This window comes from Hippoglossus hippoglossus, chromosome 21 (genome assembly GCF_009819705.1).
Source record: "Hippoglossus hippoglossus isolate fHipHip1 chromosome 21, fHipHip1.pri, whole genome shotgun sequence".
In the NCBI taxonomy this organism is placed as follows: Eukaryota; Metazoa; Chordata; class Actinopteri; order Pleuronectiformes; family Pleuronectidae; genus Hippoglossus; species Hippoglossus hippoglossus.
This window is the reverse complement of record NC_047171.1, coordinates 5,791,255-5,811,304: the sequence shown is the minus strand read 5'-3', so window position 1 is coordinate 5,811,304 and position 20,050 is coordinate 5,791,255. Positions and strand designations below refer to the sequence as shown.

Here is a 20,050-nt window from a genome sequence, read left to right as displayed (position 1 = left end):
TCCTCAACCTCTGACCACTACATATCTTACCCTTACATGAACTGTAATGCGAAACCCCATCCACTAACCAAGTATTTAACGTCGTGGAGTCCGGACGATTATTATTATTTCTTTTATTTTGTCCTTACTCTTGATATGAACTCATGAAAAAGGGAATTAATACCCATCTGCACAGTTGAAATACACATTGGAAATACAAGGCACTGCAGTATGTGCACGCACGCACGCCAAGGCGCTCCCCGATGTTCAGGCAGCTTCCTCTGCTCTTTTGCCCTTTTGCCTCCTCGTACTGTGTTTACAGAGAGAAAGATGTGACTCACAGCAACAACAGGTTGCCTCATGACTGTTTCACCACATTCCCATTTAAAAGATCAGCTATTGTTTATTTGGACTCTTTTCAAAAGAATTATTCCTCCCTGAATACTCTTCTTATGTGAAGCATCTACTGTAAACTGCCACTCTCACAGGGATACTTTAATCAGTGGAGCGCAAAGTTGATACAAATATAAATAATCTCTGCCATTGAAGTCATCAGAATCATTTTGCTGAGACAGAAGCTATTTTGAGTTTTCCTTGGTAATGTGAGCAGAACGGATGGAGGAGTCCCTGACTCCCTTTCACATCGATAAGGAGGGATATGACACAGAGAGGCACTTCCACCTTCCTCCCCTGACATCATCATCCTCCATCTGACGGCTCACAATTCAGATTGAATTCTTTTGAACGATTCCCTGCACATGAGCAGCGACACTGTGGTGAGATGACAATAAGGGGAACACTTTGAGGAACGGCTCGGGGGGAAACATCCGGCCACACTGACGGTTTGACTGGGTTTACTGGGAGCAATCACAGTGTTTGATGCAGTGAATCATCATCATGTTCACCAGGTCCCTACATAGCAGGAGTGGGTGGGCTGTTGTTTTGTTTTACCGAGTCTTCGTCCCGGGCAAGTTTTCAAATCAGCTTCTCCTCCAGAACCACAACAAAAGTTAATAAAAGAAAAGCTCGAGTTAATGAACTTTGTTCGGACGGCTTCATTCAGAATCAACCAAGCTTCCTGAAATCTGCCTGATTTAAAGGATCATCTCAGACACTTTGATGTCTGACATTATAAAATACTCACATGCTTATGTACGTCGGGTTTTAATGCTCATTCTAATCATTCCTCCCGTCCACGTGAGCATGAAGTGATCCCCGGCCGAGGCGGGTACCAGACTTCAGAGGTTAGTCAGACCGAGTGGTTTATCTCATCAAGCAGTCATACGTGAGTTTAGTGGTTTTGTGTCCAGGCAACAAAACTACATGTGAACACCTCATCCATCACTGTGTTACGGCCAAACAAACACAACAGAGGAACAATTTCATAGATAGATTCCTCAACCTGCTGAAGCTGCAATTCAAATTAAACCTGCTTTGATTGAGGGCAGCACAAAAAAACACAACACGTACATATGAACTTATTAAGCTGATTCAGAGGACACCAGAGTCAAACAACAAATGTATCATCCATCTTTGTTTATAAGCTTTACACTATTTCACCTGCTAGTTGTCAACTTTGCCTGTTTGCCCTGTGTCGCTGGGCAGGTAACATGAAGTGGGAATGTGGAGCTTGTTCACTCAGAACCTTTGGATTTCCCCTCCTCAACTTTTCACAGTGTCAGTGAAGTGTTACCGAATGACATCGTGATTACGTTGCTTTGCTTTGCAGTTTGTGCCAGTTGAGAAAAGCGCATTTTTTCGAGCAGCATCACTGGCGTCACCGAACGAAATCGCATTTATGCAAATAATCTTGCACATGGCACCATCCAATCAATCATGATTATGCAAATACAGGTCCTATTCATTGATTTTGGTGTTTGTATTTCAACTGTTACACGCTTCAGAAACAGGTAAGAATTTGTTGCATCGCTGTGAACAGATGTGACTGTTTATCCAAGTGAGATGCTGAGGTTAGTTGGCTGACGTCCTGCAGCACCAGCAGGCACGAGTGTTTATTTCTTTTCTTTTTTTTTTAAAGGCAACAGTGTGAACACAAGAGAGTGGGAGGGGAGCAGCAGAGGGAGGGAGACACAGGGACTTGTTGACCCCCCCCCCCACTGCTCCAGATACATTTCAGGTTGACATCACCACCTGAGAGAGTGATGTTAACGTTTTCTCCAGTAAACTCTCATCTATCTAGAGAATATTGAGGTCTGTTCTTTCTGAAAGTTCCTTCTCTCGTTGTCTCTGCTCTGCTTGGACACAGGAGCATGTTTTTCTGCAGCAAAGGTCTGGGTGGGGGGGGGGACGTTTTTTAAGAATCTCCATAAATCAGACGACGAGAGCAGAGAACTAGCATAACAATACAGAGAGAGATAAATGAGCGAAAAGTTTTAATAGTGCTGATATTTATCTGTCTCCTGTGTGTGTGTGTGTGTGTGTGTGTGTGTGTGTGTGTGTGTGTGTGTGTGTGTGTGTGTGTGTGTGTGTGTGTGCGTGCGTGCGTGCGTGTGTGTGTGTGTGCATCCTCTGTGACACATACTGGACTTTGGCTAATTAGAGAGATGAGGAACGAGGGATGAGAAGATGAGAAGAGCGCTAACGAAAGTAACCGTGCCCTTTGACAAAGCTGTTTTTGATGTGCAATAGAAAGATTCCTCGTTACACATCCTCTTCATCTGCTTCTCTCCCCCTCCGTTCCCACCAAGAGTTCCTCATGGGGGACGTAAATACAGATATGCAGCAACGGACACGTTTAGTTTAATGCATAAACTGAGTGGTGGAGGAAGTACTCAAACATTGTACTCAAGTAAAAGTAAGTAAATACTTGGGGAGTGCAGCTTAATCCCTAATGGAACAGTTTACTGGCTGAGGTTCATACTACTACGTTTTAGTTTGAAATCTGCATTTTCAAACTTAAATGATTTCTGTCGATAATCTAACACACCTGAAAATGCATATCACATGACCACTGGAGAGGGAATTTGCTTGCGGGTGTAAACAGGAAGCATTTGGTTGTTACTTGCAGAAAAACCTAGGATACAAACAAATATACAAATGAATGAAAGCTTGTCTCCAATGCATAGGGTCAGTAACGTTTGTAATTGATTATCCATGTTGTGTTCTACATTGATCTAATCTACTTTATAAATATATACAAATTCAAATAATGACCCAGGGTTGTGCCTAAACACTGAGCTTCAGTCTTCAGCTTTTGAAATCTTAGCCTGCAGTGAAGTTTGCTGCAATAAAATCCGGACACTTCAGCCTAATCCCTGTGTGCTCATCAATAGAGGAATTATTTCTAACTTTGCTTTAAAGATCCCATTTCACACTCTTTCAGGGAGATTAACGCGCCCAAAGGCGCAGCCACTATTGGAGAGCGACTGTTTTGTGTCTGTGCACAGTGGAGGGGGGAGAAGGAATTTAAGGGCCGCTGAGAGCGTCTGGCTGCGCCTGCGCTTACGCTCGCTGCGAGCAACTCTTCATAATTAGTTGTAGATCATTGACAATGCTGGGGGACATCAACTGTCACTCTCGTCACAATTGCTTTTTTTAATGAACAAACCGCCCATTGTGTGTGTGTGTGTGTGTGTGTGTGTGTGTGTGTGTATGTGTGTGTGTGTGTGTGTGTGAGTGTTCAAAATCCATTTAGCTCACTTGTTATAACCCACTCGCCAAAACTAATGTTACTTTAAGTGATGAAAGATTTTGAATGATCGATACCAAGTCATTATACCACAAATGAAATAACAGCATCTTCTGGCTCGTGCTCTGAAACAGTGGAAGTTACATCTCTCAGCAACTTAACGTTATATAGTCTCTGGTTTTGTTTGATATATTGTGTCAGCAAAAAGTGCCAATCCATCAGTAGAATGGCTCACACCAGTTCAATAAAACACACCAGTTCAATAAAACATTGCTGACAGACTATAAAGGAAAACAATCATTGAATATTTGTATCGATCAACTAACAAAGTTCTCTGTCTGTTACATTCCCACAAAACAGGCCTCACATCAGAACTCACAGGATTTTCTTATGTGATCAGCACATTCCAAAAAGTTAGTTAGCAGGATCAAGTAAAAACCACAGAGCTGTTTCCCATGACATTTTGTGCAGGGGTATTTTGGTGTGGATCTGGATCAGGGGGCAGGTCCAGAGATGTTTTTCTTTAAAATTTCAAAAATGGGGCATTTATCAAGATTTTCATTGATTTCTCACAGAATAATTCATTGATCTTGAAGAAAAAAATCTGACATGTTCAAGGGACTGATATTTATGAGTGTGTGAATGTTGGTGCAAATCCGAATAAGTAATAAGTAAGTAATAAATAATAATCTGGATCTAGAAAAAATGTAAAAACAGTATTTCTGACTGTTTAGTGCAGAGCGGCCACTAGATTTGGTCTTTTTCAGCCGCTTCATGCTCCTGGACTCCCCCAAGTTGGCAAGTTATTTTTCCTACTGGCTCCATAACGTCTCATATCTTTGTAGAAAGTCCTGGTGATGTAAGAACTTGTGAACATCAGACCTGCTTTGCCTTTTTTTTTTAAGGGTCTTCCTTAAAAAATGGCAGCTGAGTCTACCTCAGTTGGTCTCTTGTTGATAAATTTATGAATTAATGAGCTGAAAGTCTTTGCCTGTCATATCAACACGGGCTCCAGTTATAACGCTGTCGTACACGAACACCCTGAAACCACAGAGCCCCCGCATGACGAATCCAAATTTAACATCTGAGTCTGTGTCAATTATACAGTATCCACCCATATGTGTGTGTGTCTGTGTACTTCACCACATGTTTTGTCATTCTAAAACAAGAATATGAAACCATGAACAAACACTCCTCCTCCTCCTCCAAATCCAAGACATCAGCCTTCTCACTGAGAAACAGCAGATTTTACAGCCCATTTATCTGGGCCGCTGCTCTCATACATTACATTTAACCTTACGTAATAGTGACATAGTGAGCCTGTCGCTGTGGTTTATCCAACCAGCGCGTCAGGCTGGAATTTCCTTTTGAAGACTTGTTTTTGTGGCATTTCTGCTTCATTTGAAAGGAACACGATGACACGTCGGAGTGGTCGTGTTCGGGATCCGAGCCCACGACGTTGAGAGCTCATGGCACATGAGTCATGTAGAGCCACCCAAAACAGCCTGAGAGGGATTTCTCCAAACATTTATCCAACCAGACTGGTCAAAATATGTATACCAGTGACCTGAGGGAGGAGTGACTGACGAATAGAGACGGGTATGTCTTGTAGTCATAGGACTTGTCTTTTACAGTTTTTTGCTCGTGACCAATGAGCTGCTCAGGGGGAACAGTTTGGGACTTCTGGGCTACAGTACAGGACAAGAACCTCCATTCTGGACTATTGTCATTCTTATGGTGGCCAAGTACTTCCAAGTATTTTAGTCCGAGAGGCAAGAAGCAAACAAAATGAAGGAGGTTTTGTTTTCATTGGTGTTTGTGCGTCGGTTCGTTAGAAGCAAAACCTGATTAAACGGATTACCTCGGGATTGGTGGGAGGATATATGGGTCAGGAAAGAACTTTAAAAATATTGGTGCAGCTCCAGGAGTATTTAAGAAGTAATAATGACAAGAAAAATCCGTAATGTGTAGAGTAACAGGTGAAATTTGATGCGGATCCCAAACATTATCGAGATCTTTATCAGGGCCGATCTTTATTCCGTTACATGTGGTAACAAATATTTCTTTCAACTATATCACAGATGGGATATTTTGCCTGCATTGAATGTGAGCAGTTTGCAGAACCTCTCTGGGCACATGGTTTATGTATCTGATGCAACATGTGCAAGATGATGAGAAAGAGGCCGATCAGCCTTGGCCGAGATATGCTCTCTACGTGCGTCCTTCTAGTTACACTCCAATTTTACTAAAAAGCTATTTCTTTTTTTCATCTACTCCTGCTTCTTCAGGATTGTTTCCAGTGCCAGATAGCTCCCTCCACCCCTATCTGGGGGTTACGGCGCCACAACCATACAGATTTAAAGCTGACATAAATGAGATTGCACTGTCACTGAAAAGTATATTTGCAGTCATCAATTTACAAAGACTAAAAGGAAACTAAATAAAACTTGTAAGAAAAGTGGATTTTTGTATTATGTCTATACAGCAATGAGTTTAGTTGACATTCTTGAAGTCTAATAGCCTAAGTCTAATATTTGTGGTAACATAAGATTTTAAATATATGCCGTGTGTAGTACATGTAATGCAGTACGTACAGTATGTAATATATAAATATAAACTTCATAAGGTAGCTCCCATCGGGCCGAGGTAGCTCTCAAGTGTAATTGCATGTGCAATCTCCCCCCAGCTTTATAGGATATAAATAATAAATATGGCATTTTAGACTCGTGGGTTTCTGCTGCCATTCAGTCTCCAAACAGATCACAAGGTCAGGGATTTGAACTAGTGACCTTTAATTCCTCCGCTCTGTTTGTGACGGCAGCTTCCGATTCCCAATGCCCCATTATGCACCCGCGAAGCTGCACTGAGCTCAGCCCCGGATCTGATTTCACAGCCTATTTATTGGTGGAAATCCTCCCTCGTAGTTCACATTTCTAAACAGCTGAGTGAAGGAAGTTCATGTTGGATCCGCTGTAAAGGTTTCAAATGAAAAACGTCTTTTACAGCTTGAATTACACATCGGAGCTCGAATGAATGACCTTCCATCAGCGTTTCTCGTTCTGATTTATCTATTTTTCATTTGTTCGTCTCTTCAGTGCTTTTGATGCGCAATTCACCAATTTACTGGAGGGGACTGGGCTAGAAAAAATTCTTCTTCTTAGCAAATTCATCAAAATATATACTCTTAAAGATAAAAAAATTAAATATATAAAACTATCAATCAATCAATATTCACTAATCACAATTTGAGAGGATGTCTTCACTGTTCTCTACCTCCCTCCCTCCCTCTCTCTGCACATTAACCTGTTTCATAGCTGGTCCTGACTGGTGTGTGCCTTTTGTTTGTGCTTGTGCATGCGTGTGCACTTGCAAAGCAGTAACCCAGTTTTCACTGTCACGCCTCAGCAGCTAATGAGCAGCGTTGAGGGCACCGCAAGTTAGTGAAGCATGTGTGAATGTGCATGTGTACATTGTGTGTTAAATACTCGTGTGTGTGTGTGTGTGTGTGTGCGTTTGCTGCCCATAGTGGAATCGCCATTTGCAATTATCCAGGCACCATTGAGCTAACAAGTATTTCAGCACCTCGGTCATGGAACACACATTACATGCCACTCACACACACACATATGCTGTCATACAATCTCCGACAATGGGAGTCTCTCACACACTCGCATTCATAACAACACAAAGGAATTAGTACACACGTAGGACACTGTATGTGTGAACAAAGTCATGTGAAGCAGCAAGTGAGTCACACATGCTCTCCCATGCCATGAGCGGTGACCCTTGAGCAAGATGCCCAATGCTCCGTTGATGTCAAGTGTCATCAGAGGCTGTGGTTGTGTATCGACACATACTAACTGTCACTGAAGGCAGTAACCTGAGTCGTATCAGTCATATTTAAATAACTATAGAGGAAGTGTTCTGATCTATGCTGTGAACTTTGAAGGTGGAGTTACTGATCCTTGGGAACAAGCAGCGTTGCTAGATGTTGATAACAGGTTCAGAGAACTCCCCCCCCCCCCACGTTCTGTGCATAAGCACGAATACCCTTGTTGCTGATCGGCTGGATCATTGTTGTGCTGTTTGGGTCTCCATTCTTTCTTCCTTTCCCAAACACAAGGCCAGGGCTGTGAGTATAAACCACGTACAGTTAGTGGAACGTGAGAAGATATTAGCATAATTTGACAATAAGTCTATTGAATTAATAAAGCTTACCCTGCCTATACTATATTCTAATGCTTAAATCCTGTGAAAATAATCTTCAAAAGAAGTGAACCTACGTCTCCCACTGCCTCAGCTGTTTCCTGACACTCAAGTACAGCATATTGTACTATATAGCTTCATATATTTTTAAGTATGTGGAATCCCAGTTGGACTCAAGCTCCTTGTACTGGAAGTGGAACTGGCTCGCACTTCCCACTCCCCATTAACCTTAACATAAACATGGAAGCCCCCAGGAAACATGTGTTACTTGGTCAAATAAAAGTTTAAAACAAAATTGACATCTTAAATTGCATTTCAGTGCCGACATCCACACACATAAACCATCACATTGTTTGACCATATGTGCATAAATATATTCATGAGTGCACAGCTGAATGTCTAAGTGGAGACACACAATGCACAGTAAATGTCACATTAAGCTGAAGCTATACAGCACTTTCATGCTCATCTAAACACAGGTAATTTGCACACACTTTCCATTTGAGCAAATTAGCTCTGCTCTGTTCCAGCGAATACCCGTCTACCACATTTAAGTCTGGGTCTGGATATATACATAAATTTGCATTAATGCATTATCATGCACAGGTCACCTGCCTGCAGCAGTGTTTGTCTAAAGCCTGTTGGAGCGTTGACTCAACATTTTAGGAACTGATAGCAGCAGTTAATAATTTCATTTAAGTTTTTACCCACAGAAAGTGTACTATGATAAAAATGTAATCTATAATTTAAGCTCTAAAGTAAAGTAAAGTGGTTTGTCTGACTCTTTCTGTTAAGTGTGGTTAAATGGTTTACTTGGACCTAAGCTGTGAACGATACATGTTGCTGCCAAGTTTTCAACTGTTTCACCCAAAGTTTAATATTTAACACATAGAATCCACGTCACTCTTACAGAATACGAGGTCTGCTGCCCTGTGCAGTCTACTTCTTTAAATAATTTAAACCACATAGACCATGTGTTGGAATCAAAGGTGTGCATTCAAGTAACATGTCCGCTCCAGACTTCCAGAGGAAGTGAGCCGGACGGCTTGAAAGGCCCAACGTTGTGCTCAGGCAGAATATGCAGTGTTAGCTGTGAAAGTCAGTGGAAAGATGTGAGTGGGTGTGATCAGATGCAACACACACACACACACACACACACACACACACACACACACACACACACACACACACACACACACACACACACACACACACACACAGAGTTCTATTCTAGGCAGAATTCTATTTCACTTTCCGTCTGAGCCCAAAACACAGATTGTAGATCAAGAGGAATAATTAAAATAGGAAAATTGGGTTTCAGTTTTCATTACATGTGGTTTTAAGAGAGACTTGAAAAATGTGGAGCTTCTCCTCGATATTCTCGAAGCGCCTGTGTTCAAGCTGCAGGACCGTTGTGTCCTTTTTTGCTTTGGAGTGAATGCATAAAACTTAATGGTACATTCTACCTTCTTCTAGGGGACACATTTTATAGTCAGAGGAATATCTTCAAACTTGGAGCCAAGTTTCCCTTAGAGAATGACCTGATCAGATGGTCATGATCACTGTGAGCTCACAACACAAGAATATTTGAAAGTCTTCTACATCCTACGTGAGTTGGGACAGATATAAATGTACACTGCAACTTGACTGGTTGACAAGGTGATTATTTTATTCTATTTTGTACCATTTTTTATTTGATTGCATTAGATTTAGGTAAGCTAAAAAGAAATAAAGTAAAAATGTATAGATCACCTAATATTTTGCCTTTGATATAAAATAGTCACTTCCATCTGATGTGTTCCTGTATTCACACGGAGCATTACCCAGTGAATGGAGTAGACCAGGTGGAGTAATGTTTGCTGCTAAGAGGCAGGCTCACTTAGTCGGATCATCCATATTTATCTCTTATACCTTGTCGGTCCCCGTCAGTCAACTCCTTTAAAAATTTAATCAACCATTTGACATTTTGTAATTGGAAGCTCGTCAGCCTGTATGAACTGATTTCAGGTGTAATCTGAGCACGTGATGAAACTTTTAAGTCTCGGCCCTTTGCAGGTGAGTCGGGGTGGAGAGGAGAGAGGATTGAGTTCCAGGGCGCTGAGACAGACAAAGACAGGCTGAGAATAGGAAAGCAGCGTATGACATCATTTGAAGTGTTTCACAGCAGAGAGAGTTTATAAATGACAGGTCCTTATTTGTGCAATTATGAATTATGTAGATGAGTCCTGGCCTCTGCTGCTACCACACAGCATCGTGATAATTTATAATGCACCTCTCTGTGTTATCTCTCCTCCTTCATGCACCCTACACACCGCAGTGTTTAATGAAATTACATTTTCTAATAAATGAATACCCCCACCCCTTTCTCTCCATCTCTCGCTGTTTTTCTGTCTCCCCTCCTGCCTCCCTTCACTTCCAGTCAAATAGTATCATACTGCTTTTGCAAGTATGCCAGTGTGGCTGCTGAGCCTGAATTAGACATTGTTAATGCCGTGCAGACACCCAACTCTTTGTCTCCGTCTCGCTCATCCTTCTGTTTGCAGATGATGTCAAGTGAATCAGACAGAAATCTCAGCTGTTTGTGGCAGTGACTGTGCTCTTCAATGGCTCAGAAGTGCCGCTGGCACGACAGCAGAGTTGGCTTTGTATCATTTCTCTGATGGGATAACAAGACAAAGAGAGAGAGAGAGAAACAAACAGCGTTTGTGTTCTCATTGAGGATTTGGAAGATTTGTGGAGAAAAGGCGATCTTATGAAAACACAAAAACTAATCTGAAAATCAACTTTAAACTGTCATTATGATCAGTGTGGGGGGGGGGGGGTCATGATCATCCAAGAGACTGTATGAACTAAATTCAAAGAGAGGGACTGATATTTAGGCCCTTTAGCAGGAATGTGACCTGACAGAACCTCTTGAATGTCCTCTGGGGTTCCGGTGTTAAACCAGATACTTGGACAAAACACACAAAAGGCAGAGGATTTATGCCTCTGTTTGGTTTAAGGGCAGAACAGGAGAACAGAGAATTCAGTGGAGAGGTTCCTCTGTCCCTCTCCAGGCAGCATAATGTATAGATGTAGGCTTTACTGCAGAGCACAGCAGGAAGCTTACACAGACATCAGTCCACAAGCTTTTTGTTTAAACCCCTGTGTGTGTGTGTGTGTGTGTGTGTCTGTGTGTGTATAATTTAAAAAGGTAATAAATCACCCTGATTACAGAAAGCTATAATTAATGAGACAATTTGACAGTGTGCACTGGCTGTTTGGATCAAACTCGATGTTTTCAAAGTGTTAACGACAAGTTAAAATGATGTGAGAAATTAATTCAAACACATAAGCTACGTGGAAACAGGATAAAAATAATGAAGTGATATATACACACAGCAGCAGCAGCAGCAGCAGCAGCTCGGTAGTTCCACTCGTACTTTGGCCACTTAATAAGTCCTCCACTGCAGCACAGGAGTGGATGAGTGGTTTGGTTTTAGCAGCTGCGGGCGAGGGACGAGACAACCATCAGCCCCCCCAGACTCACTCCCACCCAAACATTTTTTTAATCAGCCCATGAACTGAACATGGCAGTTTCCCCTCAGCAAATTTCAGCTCTCTAATCCCTGGTGCTTCAGAGCGGAGCCAAAAGCAAACCGCATTATCCCAAAGGATGAAAACAGACAGGGATGTATGCTCAGCGACCTTGGGCATTGTGGTACTTTTTTCTAAGTTAATAATTTTTATTTTTTATCCAGAAATGAGGATGTGGTGTGTGTCTGCATAGGTGCGATCATGAATGCTGTGTGTCCTCCAGGTAGTTATCCATATGAAGGATGGATTGTGCAGGAGCATAGACGACAGGACAGCTCCCAATAAGTAAAGCCAAAGTTTCGCCCCCTTGTGGTCGGATGGAGCGTAGTTCCAAAACACTGCCTCCATATTAGTAAATGGGACAAGGACTAAAAAAGCTATTCGTTTTCTGTGTGTTTGCATGTTTTGCACTAGTGTTACCAAGTTTTATGTATCAAATATTTGCAATGTATGGATCGGACAAAATTCACAAGTAGAACATTTCAGTCTAAATGCAATGATCACATCATGCTTACACGTATGGAATCAACTGCACAACATACATGGGTAATAATATGATCCAGTTATAGTTATTTGCATCATAACAAATGTCAGAAAATGGAAGTTCTGGTTTCACTTTGACTTTTTGCCCTGTTATAATTGGAGTAATGTTGTTCTCTTCACATAAACTGGAGATTGAGCCGGTCGAGCTGAGCTGTTCAAGGGTTAATGTGAGGAAACATTTTGGATTTTGACACCATTGATAGAAAAACTGTGGATAAAGGTTTGCAGTAATATTATCACAGCAACAAATGTGAGGTCACCTTTTAGCTTGTAATATAAGTGAGGCTGCTTAACCTGGGAATGGTGAAACACGTTTTCTGAGCCACGCATCCTCTGACCCACCCCTGATTGACATAATACCCATAGACTGTGGTCTATTTTCTACATTGACACACCCCAACTGTGATATCAGCTGCTGCACCGAGTGTAAAAAGCAGAACACTGGTTAACCATATTCTCAGTGCGTCTCTCACGCTCGGCTGCTGACACAAGATCAAAATATATGTGGTATATGAATTGGTTATATTCCTCTGTAGTGGCATTAAACATGTTCACACTGGCCCACAGACAACATCAGCTGTAACCGACTTCCATCCACTATTCATACTGTTTGTCCTTTGAGGGTCGCATGGGGGCTGCAGCCAATCCCAGGTGACATTGGGCGACATGCAGGGACACCCTGAAGGTCACCAGTCGATCAACACACAGAGACTAACAAGCATTTAGAGTGCCATCTGTACCTAAGATGCTTTGGATAAAAGCGTTTGCCAAATGAGTAAATGTAAGTGTTAGCGTGATGTATTCAAGATATTCAGAGCTGACAAACAGCAGCACTAACCATGATAAACCACAGACACACACACACACCGCAGAGCCTCTCAGAGGAGAGCTGCTCGCTCCGCTACAGCCCATCTACCCCCTCTCAGAGGAAACATAATGTGCTTCTAGTGACTCAAAGCTCCACCAGACTCCACATCTTTCCAGCAGAGAGAATGAAAGTCCGACAGCAGCTTTTCACGGCTGGTTAACTGTGACTCTGCCCGTGACCTAAATTTACCCCGACTGGAACCCGGACAATTCCGAGCTACTGAAACAGTAGGAGGAACATTAATGAAATACAAATTCTGAGCAGGCTAATGTTACCAAAAATAGAGCCACTATATACCATGTGATGATGTCTTGACGTTGCATGGAGACATACACAATGAACTGTGTTGACGGGAAGCTCATTTCTTTTTTTCCATGTCTCGCTTGCTCTCTAACTTATCCTGACAAGGCTACAGCCGTTTGCTTCACCTCGGTGGCTTCACCGGCTCCTGTGCTCGCCTCTAATCAAACCCCCCCTGACACTGCATGGGTGCAACCGATCATCACAGCCAATAAAGCATGTGTGTGTGTGTATCACATGTCCTTTAGCTTCTTTGCTGAAGCCTCGCTGACATTTTGTGTAGCCTAATTGACTCAGCTGGTGTCCACTCTCCTCTGTTGGCTGTAATGACCTCTCTCTCTCTCTCTCTCTCTCTCTCTCTCTCTCTCTCTCTCTCTCTGTCTCTCTCTCTTTTGTACTGTCTTATCTGTCAGATTCTATCACGGACTAACATGCACCCACTTTATATCCAGGTATATGCTGCACTATACGCAGGCCTTTTCTGGGTTAAAATATGATCAGGTTAAGCTGTTTCCTCAGTCAGTAACTCGAGATGTTCCGCCGCACAGGGATAGAGTTTAGGATCAAATCCCTGAGTTTGTGTGCACTCAGTTCAGAATCTGCTCTCAGCGACGTCATTCGCTCTGGAGGCTCAGGACATCGATCGACACTCATGATTCTGCCCTCACTCGCTATCAGACCTTGTCCCTGTGTGCCTGTTATATGCTTTCTGAAATGCTTTGCCTGCACTGACCCTCCATATATCGCTGCTTATCCTCTGTGTGCCCTAAATGACACTGTTTGCATTGGTCTGTTCATTTCTATCAGCGGTAGTTTCCTGCAGCTTCACCAAACTGAAGCTGTGATCACGGATTTGAAGAGTCAACTGTTGCTCCTTCACTGCCTCCTGGACACATGGAGTGTGTTGAGAGTAGATTAATGACAAATAAATTAACAAAATTAAAAGTTTACATACATAAAGGCAGCTCTGTGAGGCTGTGCACAGCAGTAATCACAGACGTACTTTGAGGTAAATGCCAACATGAGCATTCTAAAGGGATAGTTCCCCCCCAAAATGAAAATTCACTTATTCTCTACACACCACTATGCAGATGGTGGTGGTGGGTGAAGTGTTTGAGTCAACAAAACACTTTAGGGAGTCTCAGGGGCAAAACAGCGTTGCAGCCGCATCCAATTAACTTGAAGTAACTGGTGACTCCTTCTTCAAATGTAAAAAAAACAACAGAAAGAAAACATAAAATGCCTCCATTCCATAGCTGCAGTTTACCGCAGCAGAATGTGAACACGGCTCCGGGCTGAGGGAAACAATGGGCATTTAAATTATATTAAAAACATGGTGTGAAAGACACTGTTTCAAGCTGAATTTGTAATTGTATAATTGCTCTGTAAAAGAAAGTTGTCTGGATGTAAATATAGGTTATGTAAAATGCTGAAAAACAATATGGGCGATTGAAGAAGACTGTCTTTGTTATGCCTCGGAAAAACAGAGTTACGTATCACAACACATGTTGGCACTTGTTATCTTGTTCCCTCTGGTCTTTGCAGATAACGTGCTTCAGTGATGCTGCAGCTCATCCTATTGTTGTGTGGCTTTCCAGCCACAATAATTGTATGCTATTACCAGAGAGACCCGGCCAGGGCAGACCTCTATCTGCTCTGAAAGCACTGTCTGCTATAATGATTAGCTGCTGATAGATGGGATTCAACTTGATGGAGATAGATGTTGTAACACACACACATACACACATACACACATACACACACACACACACGCACACAGACACACACACACCACCTATTCAGTAATTGTCTCAAAGCATTGCGTGCTTGTGTGCGGGGGAAGGCATGTATAGGTGTCAGGGGGGCAATGGGCTTTGCAAAGGTGTGTCTGTTGGCAAAATGCAATAAAAGTGAGCTGTCTGTCAGAGAGGAGACAGTAGATGACTTGATGTCATTATTCCATCAATTAAGAAGTGTGAGAAACGTGTTTTAAAAGCTGTGTGTGTGCATTATGCGTCCCTCAAACAGAGGAAATGGACATTGAACCCATGCAAAGTTTGCAGTGTGAAAGAAACAATGGACGTTAAAACAGAGACGGGCAAAACCACAGGTAAAGCAGATATGATGCTATCAAAAGGCGACCAAAATGAAAATTGGGTATTTCTCTGGGTTTAGACATTGACGAAAATAGTTTTGGATAATGCAAGTACACAAGTCAACTAAATATATAACATAGGTAAAGTATTTTTTAGTCATTCTGTAGGGAATTTTTGTACATATTGTATCTTTAACATCATTATCTTGCCTTACTGTATCACCCACGGCTACTCCCTGTTCTCATGAATTATGGATCATCTACTTATCACCACCTCATACACAATAGGACATAAAGAATAAAGCCCTCTTTCACTATCCCTCCTTTCATGTCACGTTGAGAGCGACGTGTGCATGGTCCTCGTTCCGTGTCTTGTGTCTCAACGCCTAGTAGCGAGATTTCTGCTGAGCTTAATGAAGCGTTTTTGTCCTTTGAGTACCGGGAGCTGGGCTGTGATGCAGCTTCACACAGTTATACAGAGACACTCCATCATTTTCCTCCATCGAGCTGTATGAACATTCTCCTTCTGCCTCACCACTTTGAAAGGAATAATTCAAACTTTAGGGTCAATATCAATAATATATCAACCCCTTTAACTAGATAATATACATTTAAATGTTTAGCTATTGTATAATTGTATAATACATCTTTATATTACATTCAAAGTAATTTTAATCCTCCAGTTACCAAACTATTTCCAGACCTTGCACTTCCCTGTGAACTTCTAGCTAGCTATGATGACAGCTAGCTATCATTCCCTCGGTGCTGAGAATGACGGAGGCCAGAGAGACCGAATGCATCAGCTGCTTACATCAAATTGTACAGTGAAGTAGTAACAGAAACAAAATACAGCCTCAAGAAAGCAGAACAAATATGAAAACCTCTCAAATTAAAACCGCTTCAAAAGCGGTGCAATACATTTAAAACGTTTCACTTCACAAGTTGATGCACCCGCTTTTCAAAGCCTCGCTGTGTGTGTACGTGTGTTTCTTCATATGTCTTCTGATGTTGGAGTAGCTCCGGGCTTTATTAAAATTCAATGGCTTACGTTTGCTGCTTTTCAAGAGGCACATGCTCCAGGCTTTAATAATAATACTAAGACTTCCTGTTCTTCCTTTGAGCTTCATGGTCATCTCAGGTTGCTGTGTCATCGATAAAGCAACGAGTAATGTCCCCTGTATGTTGTACGTGGTTTCAATGCAGCTGGGAGATAAAGGGAACTTCTCGTTTTGAGGTTTCTCTGGGACATTATTTGCTTTGATCACTCCCTGTCTGTCTATGTAATTAAAGGGGTCTTATCTGATTAGGACAGACACAAGCAACAGATGTGGGGGGGGGGAAGCATTAATTTGTGTGTATTTCAGTGTGAGTGACAGCGCTGGAGGTAAAACAGTAATAGGATGTAACGACGGCAGCTGAGGCACAGCTACCGGCGTTCCTCTCCTCTAATTCATCAGACATGCTCGGTTCGCCTCAACAGACAATAAGAATAACTCACTTTACTCCATCCATATCTGGTAAATAGACAATATTTAGAAATATCTGTCATGTCTAGATATTAGGGGAGGACCCAAATGCAGATGCAGGAGGAGCAGTGAGTTACTGACAGAGCCAGTGAAATAACTTTTTTACGATCAAAACATGTATGAAAAGACCTAAAATGACACGAATACCTGATCACTATAACCAAATTATTTAAACAGCATTTGCTTTCTGATCCATATAAAGTAGTGGTCACCAACCTTTTCGAGCCCAAGATCACTTTTTAATTCCAAACGTAAGCCGAGATCTACCACCCTGATATCTTCCAAAAAACCCACTTAGGAGGGTCATATTTATTATTTTTTGCAATTTGTGTTAAAGGCTGAATGTACAAGAAATAAATATACACAAAGAGAGGCAGTTGTGCAACTTTTTCTATTCAATGCACAATATTCAAATTAATATCAATTCATATTTACAATGCAAAATATGTAGCTTCTCAGTTCCACATCATGTTCTGCAGAGGAGCTGCTACTGCAGCACAATGTTTTACATATAGGCTTTGATTTGAATATGGCCACAAATATGATTATTGCCTTGTTCTCAAATAAATACCAGTACTACACAGTATGAAGCCGTGCATCTTCCGCTCTTGCAAATATTTCACAGTAAAAAAACCTTTTTAAACAAGGGAATGGATTCCATTAACAGAAACGCTGGAGTGCTTTTATTTTGAAAAGGCATACAGAAATGTTGCAACCAGTTGTTTGTGACATAAATTCATCAGAAAAACATTAAAACTCCGGTAAGATCATTTTCTCTGTTTATTCTGCTGTGAACCACAATGTTTATCTGTTTATGACACAAATGTATTTACATCACTTCCCGAACCCGTTTCAAAGTAAAAGCACTCCAGCGTTTCACCTTCTGAATCCACTCATTTGTTCTAACGGGGCTTTGATTGTTATCGACAGACCGAAAGATGCTCATCTTCATACCGTAGAGTCCTGACATTTAGTTTCGTACATGAACCAACTTGTTCTTGAAGTCAATGCAGAAGATAAACCTGCAGCTCAGACGCCAGTAGCGGACACACAGCGCGTGTGAAAAACAGACAACCGACACACAGCTGATCTGCGGCGCGATGACAGCCAGTGAGTCCAGAGAGTTCGGGGATCGAACGTGAAGACTGGGGGATCGACCGGTAGATCGCGATCGACGGGTTGGCGACCACTGCTATAAAGGGTTGATCACTATATCTGCAATGTAGGCGCAGCAGGTGAGCGGGAAAACAGACCGGCAGGAAGTGAACTGCTCTGAAATGATAAACAATGTTGAGTACAAGGTGAAACAGGAGGCGGCTAAACAATGTGAAAAACATAACTCAAGGTGCAAAGATGAATATAAATATACAAACATAAGGAGATTATGAGTTTTTAACATATGAAGGCCATACAACAGATTGTCTTTCAAAAAGGTCCATTGAGTCAAACTACTTCAGACTAATTAACACTTAACCTGGGACAATTGGCAGAATCATGACAGTATACAGACTACACTGTACTGTACTGTACTGCACTGTACTGTACTGGTTGGTGCTTGGGGAAGTGATGAAGCTGCCGAGTCTTGTGAGACACAACAACACATTTTTTCCCTAAAGGTTTCTTAATGAATCCAGTCATGTTTAATACATCACACAGTGTATCATCACGTGCTTATAGATTATATAAACAGGTTCATTTGTGGAACAGTGTGCACCATGTTTACATCATGTGGAAATACAAGTTGAATATTTGACACATTTGAAGCGATGGAACAATATTCTTATTTTTTTATGAGCAACAAATATTTGTTGTTCTGTCTTTAAGCAAATGTTCACATTCATAAAGTACTAACTGCAAAGTCTATGATGACTATAAAGTTAAATTGTCCAAGACGATGGAAAGACTCAAACCTTTTTGAGCGTGAACATCAGACTAAGTTTGTACAGGAAGTTGAGTTGTGTGGGTTTCTAAAATATTCCTAAAACCTGAGTAACTTCAGAGGATCTAAACTGAGCTGTCAGCGAGGTGGGAAGAGACATCTTCTTCTCTTTCTCTTTCTCCTTTACTGCTTCTTGAATTAAGAGGATTCGTGCCTAAAGAGTGTTTAAAAGTCTAGGACGTGGGTATTTTGATGTGAAGTTGGTTGATAGGCTCGCAGTGGTCAGAATTTACTTCAGATCAAAAGCCAAAGATGACGATTTTATTTCTCTTTGAATCATCTGTGAGAAAAGAGAGCGAGAGAGAGAGGCAAGGTGCAGGTTAATTTACTAACATCAGATCTGATTGGCTAATTAGTCTTAACCTTTGATAGAAACCATCTGCCTGCCCCTGCTGGCTAGTTGTCACTTACAAACTGGAAGGAGCCGCAGGCTGCAAAGTGTGAATCATTTTAAGAGAGACGATATCACCCATGACTCAACGGTCTGTCGCTCCTCTGACACCGACTCTGTGAGCTGTCGCACAGTAGAGCTGCTGCCAGAAAAGCTGCTGCAGACCATGGACAAGGGGAAATTGTTATAAATGAGGCAGTTTAGTTGATCTTGAAACATTTCCTGCTTTTGTTTAGTTTATGGGTTTATTTGCATGTTGGGTCTTATTTTTTACAGCTGTGACCATTATTTCTAGAGCAAGAACCACAAGCTGACAAACAATCAGACATGTTGCTGGATTTTAAATTCTGTTGAGAAGTGCCATATGTGAAAAGAAAAATAGTTTTTTGTATTTCCAGATCCAGTTTGTAGTTCCGGCTGCACAAAATCCAACAGACTCTTTATGTTGTGTTCGTTATGTCGCTTGAGTCACTTGTCAGTTGGGTTTGAAGGCGACAACTTTGAAAAGTGAAAAACTTTTTGCGTGTGGACTTCGAGAGAAATACTTACTAGACCTCCTTGGCTCACTCCTTATCTCTCCAGCACATAGACTGTAGACGAGTTTCTCCTGCCAGCCCCCTTGTAAAGACTGTGTAAATGAGCCTATGAGTCATTCTATAATTAGGGATCCACAGCTGACAATGTTGGCATTGTTTATTGTCATAGTTTGACAATATGCTTACTTTAAAGGGGTTAATTAACATTCCTTAACTAGTGTTATTATACATAAATAACATGGTCATACGAACACGTGTAATTACATAGAAATTAGATAAAAGGATGTGATTCACGAGACCACAGCAGGAGATTCTCAGTCAGACAAAAAATAAAATAAAATAAAAAAGAATACAAATATCTCAGGATGAGAAGAGACATGACATACAGTACATGTAGACGACAATGTCAACTGGCAAAGACTCAAGACTCGATTTGAGAGCT

General features: G+C 41.6%; 1 protein-coding gene across 2 annotated transcripts in view; it reads left to right on the top strand.

Moving 5' to 3' along the window:
- Positions 1-20,050, top strand: part of ramp1 (receptor activity modifying protein 1) — a 45,213-nt gene that overhangs the window by 1,199 nt on the left and 23,964 nt on the right. The gene's annotated exons all lie outside the window — the stretch shown is intronic.